The sequence below is a fragment of the Pseudonaja textilis genome, chromosome 1 (assembly GCF_049901715.1).
Source record: "Pseudonaja textilis isolate UNSWEBS1 chromosome 1, rPseTex1.2, whole genome shotgun sequence".
Lineage (NCBI taxonomy): Eukaryota > Metazoa > Chordata > Lepidosauria > Squamata > Elapidae > Pseudonaja > Pseudonaja textilis.
Genome location: NC_141990.1, coordinates 280,721,750 through 280,737,263, shown reverse-complemented (window position 1 = coordinate 280,737,263; position 15,514 = coordinate 280,721,750). Strand labels below are relative to the sequence as shown.

The window sequence follows — 15,514 nt, the reverse complement described above, 5'->3', positions numbered from 1 at the left end:
TGGCATCTCCAATCATCATCATCAAAATTTAGGTAAGTCTTTAGGAAGAAAATGATATAATGAAAGAACTCCTTTATTGGGTATTATTTCACTAAACTAAGATAAGTCAGGACATGTTTGTTATTTCTATCTTGCAGACCAAGTTTGTGATAAAGGAATAAAGTTTTTATCCAAGTATCTATTGAATGGGAATTCTACAAATGATAATACCAATATATGTCAAGGCATCAGGTCAAAAGGGGGGCATTTAAAATTTTATTTTATTCTCAATTTTTCATTACTGTATTTTCTCTTGAATCTGATACTCTTTTAAGTAGTCACTAAATACTCTTTTTTTAGTTTTAAGTACAAAAGGATATATCTATATTTCCTAAAACTGTTGTGTCTCTTTGTTTGTCATCTTCAATTCAGTGAAAATAGAAGGTATAGGGCAACAATTATTTAATCAAGACAAATCAAAAGGCTGTGTTACAGTATATTGGGACCATGGGATTGAAATTTAGGAAAGATGGGGTTGCTTGCAAGAAATCAGGAAGTTGCATGGTTCAAGAGGTGATGAGAGGGCTGTTTCCTCATCCTCTTTCCTATATCCATCTGGCTTCTGTCCCCAACCAGCTAGTAACTAGGCATGGCAAGTGGACAGTGATTGGCTGTTTTGTAACCAAGGCTGAATTTTAAAATCTCTTCATGGCAGTGGGCAGTGAAAGAAGGATGAGGAAGCAATTGGATGCCTCTTGTGAGATAGGGCTAGCTGGAACGTGCCAACAGTCAACAAGGATGTCGTCTTCTTTCCTGGGGACACGTCAGGATGGGGAGTGTGGGTTTCAATTTTTTTTCACATTCCATTGCTCTGTTTGTTTGCCCTTCCCAAGTGATGTGGCAGGCTGTTCTGCAGGTCATTCAAGGAGGATGAATGATTTTTTTATGTTTCTTGCTAGCTTCCCACAAGCAACATCAATGGAGAAGTCAGGAAGTTGGAAGTCACTCCCAGTGATTTTTTGCCTGCCAGTAATCATTCTGTTTCTCTGTTTAGGGAAGGAAATATATCTGAAAGAATGACCTGAAAGGTCACAGGTTGTCTAGTAGTCACATAAAATGCTTAACATGTAACAAGCTTACTTTACCCTAGTAAGCACACTGTGGTTCATTTTATATTAGGATAGTTGCATGTGGGGAGGGAAGAATGTAACCTCATAACAAATAAATTTCTTTCTAAAAGTTTCAGCATCCCTTCTATCCATCCAAGACCAGATGCATAGATTAGCTGCATGTGCATGAACTTCAATTTGTGATTGGCATTGAATAGATGATCTTTGCATATGGCTGACAATAGCATTTAGCATATTTCATGCAATTGATATCTGAAATATCAAACATGTCATGATTTTCAGATGGAAAACTTTGTTTAATGAACTTATCATGAGCAAGATTGACTGAATTCTATGGGACTTTGTTGCTGAATAGGCATTTAAAGGTTGCATTGTCAGTATCTTGAACAATGGATTTAGAGTATCTCCATGGAGATCTCACTTTCACAAACAAACACTGATTCAATGAAATATCACATAAATAAATACTTATTCAATGAACTATCATACTTCATTTTGCTGAAAATGACACACTGCCAAGAAGGTCAAATAAATCCATCCCTTTACACAAAAAAGGTAGTGTGGAAGTTTTCAGCAACAAGAGTTGAAATCAGTTGATCTTTTTTCTTCTCATGGAATAATAAAGCTTATTTTTACTTACAATCTGAAAGAGAGAAAACATGTCTGTTTTCTTGTATTCAAACACAAATACAATATGAAACACAATGAGATGATTGGGACCAGGATTTTCAAAGTTGATCTTTGTCTGAACTATTTACCCTTCTCTTTCTATGTTTATTATTATAGCAACTTATAAAATTTAAGAACATTTAAATAAAACCTTTCTACACTTTCTAGGAACAAATAAAATTGAAAAATGGAGCATTAGCAAACCAGATGATTTCAGAAATAGGGTGTAAAAACAGAAATACTGTCCTGTATCTGATTCTCAATAGCATATTTCCTGAACATGTCACTAATAGCTACTGGTAGATATGTCTGCTATAAATTAGACTAATCACCTTTTAGAATTATCTAATGTAATTGTGATTGCCAAATCTTGTAATAAAGTGTATCTTATATTGTAAAGATTGAAAAATACAACAGTGGAATGTGGAATGTGAGAGATAGAATCCAGTAGGCAAGTCATGAATGACTCATGAAGAATTTGGGTAACCAAGAAGAAACCACCTTGGCCCAGTTTAATTCTTTCCTCCCTATTTCTGTTTTATTTTATACATGTACTGTATATTACCTTGTAGTCAGGATCATGCTTCTTGATTAGATGTTCACACAAGGATTAATCAAGGAAAAAGAGCATTATACATTATCACTGGTAAAACAGAGAAGGAGAGAAATATAAATTAGGCGATTCTAGGGCTTTTCTTCCCACACCTTCCTAATCACCTCTCCCCACTCAGTGCCTTCTAATAATCTAACCTTAAAAGGAACGATGTACAGAATCTTTCCTTTTGCACTGTAGACAAATTCAGAGCTTGATACACATTCTGAGTAGAAGGTGCACATGCTACACTCATGCTGACAATGGATAGGAGGTCATGCATTGCCATCCTCAACAATTATCATAATCTTCTTGAATTACATCTGCCTGTACTTGGATTTATATTCTGCCCTTCTTCTTGGATCTCAGTGTAGCACACATACTTGTACTTTATCCAATTTTTCTCCATGACAATCTTGTGAGGTAGATTGAGTTGAAAATTAGTGACAGACCTCAAAGTCTCTCTGTTCCTATATAATCCTGCTCAGGATAAATATGTATAACAAGTAAGGTGTATACACTGAAAAAGTAAACATGAGGGTAACAGTATTATCTCTGATATTTCAAATACCCTTTTTTCACTTTTATAAAAAACAATCACGAACTGTGTTTAGGTCTTTATCAGAAGAAATGGCTGTTTAATGTGCAACACAACCTCTGGTGCAGTGTTACAGGCTGAAGTCATATTTTATAAAAAGCTAAAGGCTGCAATTTTTGCCATTTAGGTTAAAAGTTTATTAGCAAACCATAATCAGTATCCTGATTGCAATTAAACAAGGCTCCCAAATGGGTCAACATGCTTAAGTGCGATCTGCAATCATTTAGATTTTAACATGATGGTTATTACTTATTACCAGGATGCACAATGAGATATTGATTACTTTTAACCTTTAGATCTAAGGATTCAGGAAAGGTCAAGGCAGTGGAGCAGCCTACCTTTCCCGTCTAGTAAACTTATGGCCTTTAACAGAATTCTAATGATTCTACTTGGCAAGGCAGATCTGAAATTAGTTTATTCTCTTGGAGACAGCTACCATGATCTATTTTGAAGTCTGCATGGATAGCATATTTTATACTTTTCTGCTGGCTCTTGGACTTGTTAAAAATATGCAGGGGCCGTCTGATTAACTTCAGCTTCTGTTAATGTTAACTTCAGGAGTCACCCTCAACCAGTGGGAAAGAGGGGTAATCATGCCAGTAAATAAGAAGAAATGTTGCCAATACTCTTGTTCATGGGGGAAAATATTTTTGCAGATTAAAAAGTGTACAGTTTACACAAAGAATGATACACACAGAGTTGATAAACAGTGGGATGAATAAATGTGTACTAAATTCCTCCAGCCTTCCTGGATCTATTAAAATATTGTCTACCCATTTGCAAATTGGTAAAATTAAAACTACACTCACTGCTGGCTTCACTAAGCATGTAAGCTTTTTTGTCCTCCTAATTAGAATAAAATCATCTATTTGGACAAAGCTGTTATTCAAGATGAAATGATACAGGGAGGGCATTTGTTGAACTACCAGCTTTCTTTCACTTTGCTAACATTTGGAATGGCTTCGTGCATTTATACCCACAAACAGAACAGAACTCAGACTTCAGCTCCAGAAGAATTATGGGCAAGAGAAAACATATAACTGTTGTGTTACATTAATTTGCAGAACACTTGGCATTATCACTGCCAAGTAGTCAAATTGTTTCAGGTTGTTCCGGAAGGTTGTTATTAATAGCATGTTTTCTGAGGAAAGTTCTGTCTACTTTTGGAACTGCATTTCTGTTGCCAAGGAAACTCCTTAAGCACAGCATTCTCTGAGCACACTGCTGCTTTTGTTTGCCCGTATCCTATTCATATCATCTAAGTAAGCACTTTACGCATACTTCAGGCTGCAGTTTCAAACACTGAAGTATTATAGCTTCTGTTCACTGTTCTCTTCAAATATATTTCACCTCCTCCACGTTCAGTTTCCCAAATTATTTTAAGGTTATTTCCAACTATAAAGCAGAGAACTAGTCCATTCCCCCACACTTCACCACCAGAACACATTTTTCCATGCATTTGAATTATAGCTTCATGAGTTATAACATTACTCTTTAAGTGTTAATTATCTTTTCACTCCGAAATTAATGTAGTCATTTCCTACTGATTTCAGCCTACACTGTTATTGGAGCACAGAGCAAAACATGTCATTGAATTCTAAGCCAGAATTGTTGTTGTGATTAATCCTGGTCACATGGACCATCTCTGCCAAAAGGAGATCACTGAAGAAAGGTGACAAAGACAGTGATTTCCTGTCAGCAAAGACTACGACAGGGGCTGTCTAGAAGTGATGCAAATGAGGGAAACATTCACTATGGTTTGTTTGATCCACTTCAGGACATAGCATTGCATAGAGCTGGGAAAGAGGCACATGGAGCAGCAGCACACCCAGAGGAGAAAATGAGCTGTACCTTCAGAAGCACCGAAATCCTCTATCCTCATACATTTTACTAGTGAAAAGAAGAGATATAATTTGCCCACAAATGATTGCTGCCTTAAGCATATGATGCATCACTACAGGCTCATTCCTGTACAAGTAATAGATTTAATTCAGCAATAATCTATCCCGGACAGCTTAGCAATTTATATGTTTATACTACAAATTAAAATACGATAGGAACAAGGTCCTTGGAAGTGTTTATTTTTGTTGGTGAATCCGATTTACTCATCAACTTTCTGGTGCATTCAGAGCAGCATATTTAATGGGCAAATAGCAAAGTAATACACTAAAACATTGTCCCATCTATTCAGGAAATACTTCTGTTGGGACTGAGAAGAAAAACTTTCTCTATAGTGGATATTTCCCCAGAGATAACATTGGCCCCCATCTTGTTACTTTTACAAAAAGCCCTGAAGACATGGTTCTCTCTGGGGACCCCAGTTGATATGGAACCCATCAAGTGGTTTCTTGAATTGTGTTTGTCACCACCACTGAGCGGAGGGGATGGGATTATCTATGTATGTGTGTAAATTATTATACACTACCCAGAATCACCATGTGTGAGTTGGGTGGCCATATAAATTTATTTAATAAATAAATTAATACAATTATAATTACTACAATTTGCTTTTACCAGGAAGGAAACTTGTAATTCTGTATCTGCCAGATATGGTAGACTACAGTTTTCAGAAATCCCTCCCATCTGAGACACAGAGACATAGAATAATAGATTTGGAAAAGACCATTTAAGCAGATATCCGAATTTAAGCACCCCCATCAAAAACAGAAGTTGTCTGGCCTCTGTCTGAATATCTAGTGAAAGAGAGACCATCTCCTTGGTTCTACTGATTGAGAAGGATTTTTTAATAACATTTCATCTCAATTTTCTATGATCTAAAGCAAAATAAATTAATTAGTTCCCATGATTTGGAAATTATACTCTATTTATGCAGTCTAAAATTGCATTTACATTTTTGTACCCACATCAAATTGCTGGCTCATATTCAGTTTCTATTCTAATATCATTTTTATAGTCACCTTTTTATAGTCAATGACTAAGCCAGCTATTCTACTGTATATTTACCCATTTGATTTTTATTTTATTGAAGAACTTTCACTTGTCTCAGTTATAGTTCATTTGGTTACTTTCAGCTAATTTCTCCAGCTTACCTGGATCATCCAGTTTTGTGTCATTTGCAAATTTCACTAGCATTCTCTCCATTTCTTCATCTAAGTCATTAAAGAAATATTGAAGTGTAGAAAGCCCAGAATTAAACTTTGGGGCACCTTATTTAATCTAGTGTGGTAAAGCCATTGATGAAAACACTTCAAGTCAGCTTAGTATCTGTTTAAATATAATATAATCCATTTAACTATCCTGCTAATGAGCATGCATAGGATATAAAATCAAGATATACTATGTCTATTATTACATCCCTATAATCTATTAGAAGTTATATGATCAAATACACGATACAATTAGCATACCAATATTTGTTCTTAAGAAATGCATGCTTATTTCTGTATAATTTCAAATTGCTTATGAATCAATCTCTTTATGATTTCCTTTGGGTAAGTGCAAGCTTTATTGTCAGCAATCATACTGGAAAAATATAAAGAATGTAAGAACAATAAAAGAGGAAGATCCATAAGGAACGAATAATGTTTATTAATCTCACTCATGAGCCAAAAAATAAACATATTATTATGTTAATATTTAATAATTACAGAGCATTAATCATTAGTCTCCTAATGGCAATTACACAAACCAAAAAGGATGTATTTTTCCCATGTCATAACAATCATGAACACTTAATGGTAAATAGATTACTATGTTATTAATAGTTACTAGTTAGTATTTGGATTGTTATCCTTCCATAGCATCCACAAAATAAAGGAGATTGTGATCCAGTCACTGTGAAATTGACACTGAGGCCATATTATTTCAATTATCCATTGACCTTTCTAATAAAACTGGCTATGGGATTAAAGTTCATACTATGACAGACCAAATTCAAGTCCTTCCCCCTGAGATGATTGGTAATTATTCAAGTAAGTAAAACAAAAAACCCTTCCTACCTAGATATTATTTTTACACAGAATGTAAGGTGACAAACTCTCATATAGGCTTTTTTAGAAGCAATTGATTCCTGATTCCAGTTGTAGCAAGAAAACAAAGGCATATTCTGGGGGACTCAGAAACTAGACCTTAACAAATTACATTAGACCAGTTCCATGGGTCTTAGGTTACTGTAGGAAAAGAGATGAGAACTAAAAAGCAAAAAAATATATATTTGGTTTTAAAGATGTCTAGGACAGTGGACAGTTAGTCTCCTGATCTTTCATACCTGTGAAATGTAGAACAGCATTAATAAACCTATGGCTCATATTGTTTTGTTTCCTCCAGACAACAGCAGGTTGAAAAATAATGGATTTATAGTGATGTTATTTATTATTCACTGTTACTTAATTCTCCAATAACGAAAAGCAAGCCTTTTGGTGATGAATACTATATTTGGCTTAGAGAAGTTATTAATGAGCCTATCCTTGTGCATGCACAACAAAACACAGTCAACGAACCAGTAGTAACACCGGTTGAATCCCATCCCTGATCTCATCTAAGAAGTTTTTAGGGTCTAAGGTTGAAATTTCTAGGGTTTCCAGGGTCTAAGGTTGACATTCTTGCACTGTTTTTTCTACATGCATGATGCAACTAGATTGAAATTTTTGGAGATGGTGATGGTAGAGATGGTTTATTTCTATGTCTTAAAACGTAACAGTTCCCCCTTACATGCATGCTAATTGTTTCTGGCTCTAGGGGCAGTGGCTCATCTTTGTTCCTAAGCCAAAGAGCCAGTGCTGTCCCACGATGTCTCCATGGTCATGTGGCCGGCATGACTAAATGCCAAAGGTGCATGCAGCGCTGTTACCTTCCCACCAAAGTAGTTGCTATTTTTCTACTTGCATTTTTTTACATGCTTTCAAACTGCTAGGTTGGGAGAAGCTGGGACAAGTAACGGGATCTTACTCCATTACATGGTGCTAGGGATTCGAATTACTCAACTGCCGACCTTCTGATCGACAAGCTCAGCGTGATTGTGCTATTTCAGTCTCAGTATGAACTAATCCCAGTCTCAGGCTGTCTGTTTCAGATCCTGACAGAAGAAGCTGTCAATGATTTCAACATGAAATACAAAGAATAAAACTAATAAATTGCCATTCTAGAAATAGAGTGTATTTTAACATTATTGACATTATTGACCATAAAACAAGAGATTGAGAGCCAGCTTGGTGTAGCAATTAAAGAAATCAGATTAAAAACTAGGAGACTGTGATTTCTAGTCCTGCCTTGGGCATGAAGCCAGATGCATGACCTTGGGCGAGTCACTTTCTCTCAGCTCTAGGAAGAAGGTAATGGCAAACCACGTCTGAACAACTTTGCCAAGAAAACTGCTGGGACTTGTCCAGTCAGTCTCTGAGAATTGGACACGATTGAACAGAAGAGAAAAAGAGAGGAAGACACTATAACAATTACAATCATCGGGGGGGTGGGGGGAGAGATTTTAGTACATGTAAAAGTTCCACTGATTTAAATGCCAGAACATATTTCTCATTAGCTGTGATGATTAGAAGCAACGAAAGAACGGTTCCTGTTGAGGATCATAATTGATGGGCACATTTGGGAATAGGTGGTCCTGCTGATATATGGTTCCAACTCTACATACATTTAATGTAAACCTGTTTGTCCAATGTTAATTACTCTCCCCTCCAGCTACTATTTACCTCACCCAAGGGAAAAAGCAGGTAGCTGTTATTTAATCTAACTTTCTTTAGAAAGCTTTCACTTTTTTCCACAAATTTTAATGCCATTTAGCCAAGGGAACAACCTATCTTTTATAGGACAGCTTTGTGTTTAAGCTCTCCTGTTATTAAATCAACATATTCTTTATAAATCATTATGCCAGTAGCAGCATTTTTTGAACCCACCACGCACACCTCCTTACTGAAGGTTTAATCAGGGCAGATTTTATATAATATGTATTTCAAGCACCTCAAATGTTTTCATAATCAAACCTTCAAATGTCAGAGGAGATGCCAACATTTTTTATATTGGTAAAGAAATGTTTAGTTAATTTTATTCCCTACATGCTAACAATTTTAACAATCATATCTTAAGAATTTAATGGGGTTTTAATCTAACGCACAATTAATCTTCTGGGGAAAATGTAAGGAATTATCATTATCTAGTACACTCATTTCTAATCTCCATAGCTCCAATAAACCCTTATTTGCTTAAATTTTGAATGCTCCAGGCAGAAGTCTTGTATCAATACAGAGATTTCTATTAAAGGATTAACAAGAGGATCTTCCATGCTTGGGCCAGATCCCTATTATACTTCTTGAAGATAATTGCCACTGGAACTTTATAAAATGTTTGTATGATCAGGTCCATATTTTTGATACACTAGCAAAATCTAGTTGACATTTAGCTGCGCAATATGCTATTTTATTAGAATAAACAAGACATATCCAAAATATTTAATTTTGGTTGTGTGTTTTAAAAGCAAAATAATGACTATGAAACACGTGTTAGTTGAACATTGAAAGACAAACTCATGCAGAGGTCAAACACAAACTCACACAGAGCTGTGTATGCATTATCACTAAATGGATATTAATATCAGTCTTTACCACACAGACAAATCAAAAGTTGATACATAATTATCCAAACTCTTTACTTGTTGCTTGACCAATATTGCTACTATTTTCATTTTCTTATCCCACTCTCAGTCAAAATAACCAACCGTTCTGCAGCTTTGTGTCTGAAACAGTGGTTGACTGACTCAGGCGCTCACTGTTATAATACACACCCCTGCCTGAGAAGGCATGAGAAGGGCTATGAAAATGTCAATAGACCCCACACATTCTGGTCAAAAACTGTTTCAGCTTCCTCACTCAAAATGATATTACAGGGCATTGCATGCCAAAATAACTAGACACAAGGACAGTCCTGTTCCCCATGCCATCACTCTGCTAACTAATTCCCACAACATTATCTTATGCCCTGGGACTTTATTATTATTATTATTATTATTATTATTATTATTATTATTATTATTATTATTATTGTTATTATTGTTATTATTATTGTTGTTGTTGTTGTTGTTGTTGTTGTTGTCCTTGTCATCTTTTCTGTTACCTATTTTCTAGCTTCTTATGCCTATTATTTAGGTGTTTGTATCTTATAATTTATATTGATTGTTTTTATTTAATATCCTATGGCTTTCACTGAGTGTTGTATCTTATGATTTATATTATTGTATTTTATGATTATGATCATGTTTTTATCACTTGTTGCTTGTATGCATACTGAGAGCTTATGTACAGGAAACAAATTCCTTATGAGTCCAATCACACTTGGCCAATAAAAATTTTGAATTTGAATTAATTCTAATTCTAATTAGAAACATTATTGGCTAGGCAACCTAGTAAGCAGGAAATGTCAAATGTTTACTTCTCAACATTCAATTCTTTGGCATGCTGGAAACCAGTAGATTATAACAAGAAACCCAACTGTGTATTGTCCATGTGGTGAGGATCATTTTTAGGTCAGACTACAATCTAATGCCATCTGATTGAAGGTTTCAAATACTTACAGACTTGTTTTTTTAAAAAAACAATACTGTATTCTAATGCCCTCCAGAGGCAACAGAAGGAGAATTCTTTGGATGTGAAAACAATTAAAGATTAAGCCAAGGGGCAACAAAACATGACTGAGTTCTATGTCTTTTTTTTTTTTAAAAAAAGACATGCTCTCTGCATCTATCAGCATAAAATAAGAGGGCAGAGAAGTTGATATGAATCAGTATGAGAGCTAAAAAAACCACCACAATGAACGTATGCTGAACTGTGAATTTACAGAGCATTTTTTCATACTCAGTCTGGCTATTTCTATATTGTTATTACACTTTTAATGCATACTCTTGTCTTGCAATGTACTTGTTTTATTATAGATCTTTCTCATTTATAGACTCCATAGAGGCAAAGATTACTGCTGGCAGTAGTGATAACACAGCATGTAACCAGGCAGAGAAGCTTTGCTGAGCTGGCTCAGAGGTGCAATTACTTATCAGTTCAATATCGGGAAAGAAAATTCTGTGGATTTAAGAAACTCATCACAAGAAAAGAGAAAGTGCAATGAACTTGTTGGTGTAGGGGAATAATGAATTAAAAAGATTGTTCATCCGATAGCACTTGTCCACAGAAATATTCATGGTATAGTTCTGTAAGAAGATGGCCAGGACAAACAATTCAAATATTTAGTCCATACTGACCAACACTGAAAAGTATGAGGATTGATATGTAAATTCTGTACCAAAAAGATGAACATTTTCTACTTCAAAGCTCAATTTCTGTTCTCAAGTGAGCCCTCACGTGGTGACAGATAGCATTAATCAATTCTCCAGCAAGGCTTGAAATGAATAATCTTCCACTTGCAATAAATGGCAGCTATCAATACATGGATATGTTTTAACAAGAGGCATTAATCACTTGAAATTGACTTCAGTTCTCATCATGCTCATCTTCAACAACATCTTCAAATACCTAGACCTAATTTTATTATTTAATGTATAAAATGATGTTAAAAGTTTTCATCAAGAACATATCACAAGTTCTGGGAATTTAATTCAATTTTATAAACATCTTAAAATTTTCATATTTTATAATGTGACTCATAACAAATTTTGAATTTGATTATTGTGCTAAAAGTGTTGCTGGATTTTGCCAATCCTGAAGTCTGAGCCAAGACTTTAAGTTTCATCTCACCTTAGCTTGGTTCATACATTACAGTCATCCCCTTTGTTCATTCATAAGAAAGAACTAAGTGAGAATGAGCTACAAATTTACTTTCTAAATCTGACCAAATTCAGAATATATCTGTTCTTATATTGGAAAATTCTCACATATTACTTTGCACCTCTAGCAGTCAATCACCTGGTTGGTATAGGATTCCATGCAGGCAACTGGATGGAATCCTATAGGACTTGGTTCTAGCTAATTTTTCTTCAACCAGCACTGAACCAGCAAGTGAAGCCTAACTTCTGCAGGCCAATGTAATACAATTTACTGCCTGGTAAGTGTGCATAATATTATCCAATATAACTAACTTTCCTTCTCAGATGCCAGACGTGGAAGATCAATAAAATATTCTTCCATAAAATATTATCTCTCTCTATAATACATGTTGCTTTATATTGTACTGTAGTTAGTTTTATATTAGGGATACTCTTTTTTCTAGTACAAGGCATGCATTCATTTTTGTGTGGCCAATTAGAACTATATTTCAAAAATTCATATATGAGGCCAGAATAAAACATAAATTTATTTTCATATGCTACCTTCTATGTTTAAAATATTCTAAGACATAATAGATCCCTATGTGGAAAGGAAGATGCCATATGTTCAGGCATTAAAAAAGCAAAGGAACAAGAGACATAATTACATATGTATACTGGATAATTGAGAAACGTAAAAAATACCTTCCAAAATTCAGTATGTGCTTCACTGATCATAGAAAAGCCTTTGACTGTGTTGCCAGTCTGGATAATGTGTTTATGAAAATGGAAATCCCAGACCATCTTAAACATATATGCAGATGAGGAATCCATAATCCAGATAGAGCATGATGGGTCTGCAAAAGAGTGAGGTCGGGCTCTATTCTCTTTCCTTATTATTTAACCTTTCCTTATTATTTAACCGGAATTTATATTTATATTCAGCATATAGGAAGGAATATCCTGATTTGGAAGAAATGAGAAGATTTTAAAACTGAAGGGAAGAAACAGGGATAACCTGTTCTATACTGATGGCATCCAATGGCATCCCATTGATAAACTGAGAATGCCTAGTAATGAAAATCAAAGAGTACAATGAAAAAATGGGAATAGGATTAAACATAAAGAAGACCACCTACTGACTACAAAAGCAACCAGGCTCAAATCGTCATACTTTGAACGCTTTATGAGAAAACCTAATGTACCTCTCTTAAGAGGCCTATCAATTAGGAAAGGTGGAAGAAAAGAGAAAGAATGTCCAAAAGCAAGGTGGATGGACTCAACTTAAATAGTGATACTATTGGAAATAGTGAAACTGTTGGAAGGTCTGAAGAATCAAAGGAGGAACAGATCATATTGGAAAAAACCTATCTATGCACTCAGTAAAAAAATCTGACTTATTGGTTGATCATCATCATTAATACTTTTGCTTTATATTAAATCATTTGCTATTTATCCCATTAAAAATATTGGGACACTTTTCAAAGGTGCTTGGAAGTCATAACCACTATGTTTAGTAGCCAAACACTATAGTATCTGTTTTATATTTTATTTTTATTTGGTTTCAATTATATGTATTGTTTTAATTTTTATGATGTCTTTAATGTTAAGACAGTAACCAAATCAGCATAGCTGAATTATTTGCAAGAAAAATATCCAAGTTCTCTATTAGGACCATGCAAAAATATCCAAGTTCTCTATTAGGACCAACTTCAAAAGGAAAAATAATGATTTACAGCATTTGGAGTGCACAAATAGCACCTGCTGACCCTTCCTTAAATCTTGTCTAAAGTATTGCTAACAGGTGCTATATGAGTACCCTGCATGCTCCAAATTACCTTTTTGTTTTCTAATCAGGATTGCTGTGCAGTCCTGCTGCTTATAGTATTTTGCAGTGCAATTCAAACTTATTCCTGAACTAAAGACTGTTATGACTAAAACTGCATGCAGCATTTCTCTGCTATCACTGAATATTCATATCAGCTTTCTTCCAGATGTAGCATCATATTCCCAAATCAAATCTTACATTGCTATTTTTAACCCAAAATAATCTAATCACTCAATATCTGATTATTTTAAGTGTTTGCTGGGATTTGAATATTCTTTAAGTATCTCTGGAATATTTTCTATCAATCTGAGATGGTTTTCATTTCATGTACATTTGATGCCTCCATTTTAAGTCAAAGAGTACCCTTTTAAAATTTTCTAGTGTTATTTTATAGACATATTACAGCATTGTTTTTTTAAAAAAACAGATACTTTAGCTTTATTATATTTGAACAATTTATTTTTTATTATTTATCATATATACACTCTAAGTACCTAAATGTCAATATTACAGAGACACAAGAATACTAAGTAATTATCCCAAAAGAATTTGTGGATCAAAAGGGACTGAATAGGAACCTGGTCTGTTCTAACACAAGTAATAGCAATAGCACTTAGACTTATAGTCACTTTACAGCGCTTTACACTATAGCTCTCTCTAAGTGGTTTATTGCCCCCCAACAATCTGGGCCCTTGTTTTACCAACTTCAGAAGGAAGAAAGGTTGAGTCAACCTTGAGCTGCTCAGAATCAAACTCCTGGAGTAAGCAGTGAGTTAGACTGCAATATTGCATTCTAACCACTATGCCACCACAGCTCTTAAGTAAAGTAGGTGTGTACCTTTAAGTCAGAATTGCCAGGATAATTCCAAGATGGCCTATGAAAGGAAGATTACGGTTGGTGTACCCACCCCATCCCATCCTTTTTTTTGGTTCCTTCAAGTCAGTGTTAAGTCATAATTGCCTGGATTAGTGTCTGTAGTTATCTTGGCAAGATTTTCAGAAGTAGTTTGGCATTGGCTTCTTCCTAGGGCTGAGAGACTGACTGGCCCAAGATCTCCCAGCTGGGTTTATCCCTATGGCAGTACTAGAATTCCTGGTTTCTCTCCTTTACACTACACCAAACTGACTCTCCATTACAAGTGATACTATGCATAATTAGTTTCTGAGCATTTAGAAATCATTCATGGGGCTAAACTTCATCTTGGGAGTTCTAAATAAGGACTCCCAATGTTGGTAATATGTGGGTATATTACACCATTTTGATTCTGTTTCATTTTGATCCATTCTTAATATATGAAACTTGAGAAGTACAATCATCAGTATTAAAAAGTACAAAATACATGTCTACTGTGAACTTGCATATAACTTGCATATAGAAATTATTATATGGTTTATACTCTTATTGTTTTATTTTAGGTATGCATTCAACTGAGCTAAGATGGCTGAAATTGTTTGGGTTGTGGCGTATGAATACTGTTTCATAGTGCTTTCTTTCTCAGCCTATTATGTTCTTGGGCAATAGAGGTATTGTGTCATTTGCACAATGACATCATGATGTGCACAGTGTCATTTTGACACCAAAGTGGCTTACCATGCCTTTGCCGAGAGAGGCTTTGTACAACATTATGCACTTCATATATCAAACAACTATAGATAGTGCTGGCCATTAATGTATTGTACTATTGTAATATTGTATCTCAGAAAAGCTAAGAAAATTAAGACTATTACTCAATGGATAGTTGGGCTTCTCCTACACAGGAAGCCCAACTATCCATCCATCTATTCACCTATCCATCCATCCTAGTAAGAAAACGATTGTTTTCCCTGTCTCTTTCTCTCTGTATTAAATAAAAAGATTCATAATCAAGGCACACATGTATAGATTGTGTTTTTCATTCATAACAATTGTGCATTCTTAAAAAGAGAGCATTTGCTTTCAAAATCACTAATATAAGTTATATTGGAAGAATTGTGTATCCTGAAACAATAGATTCACTAAAAA

The 15,514-nt window shown here is 34.8% G+C and overlaps 1 protein-coding gene across 4 annotated transcripts in view; it reads right to left on the bottom strand.

The window, feature by feature from the left end:
- AKAP6 (A-kinase anchoring protein 6) overlaps positions 1-15,514 on the bottom strand; it is a 262,821-nt gene that overhangs the window by 62,424 nt on the left and 184,883 nt on the right. The gene's annotated exons all lie outside the window — the stretch shown is intronic.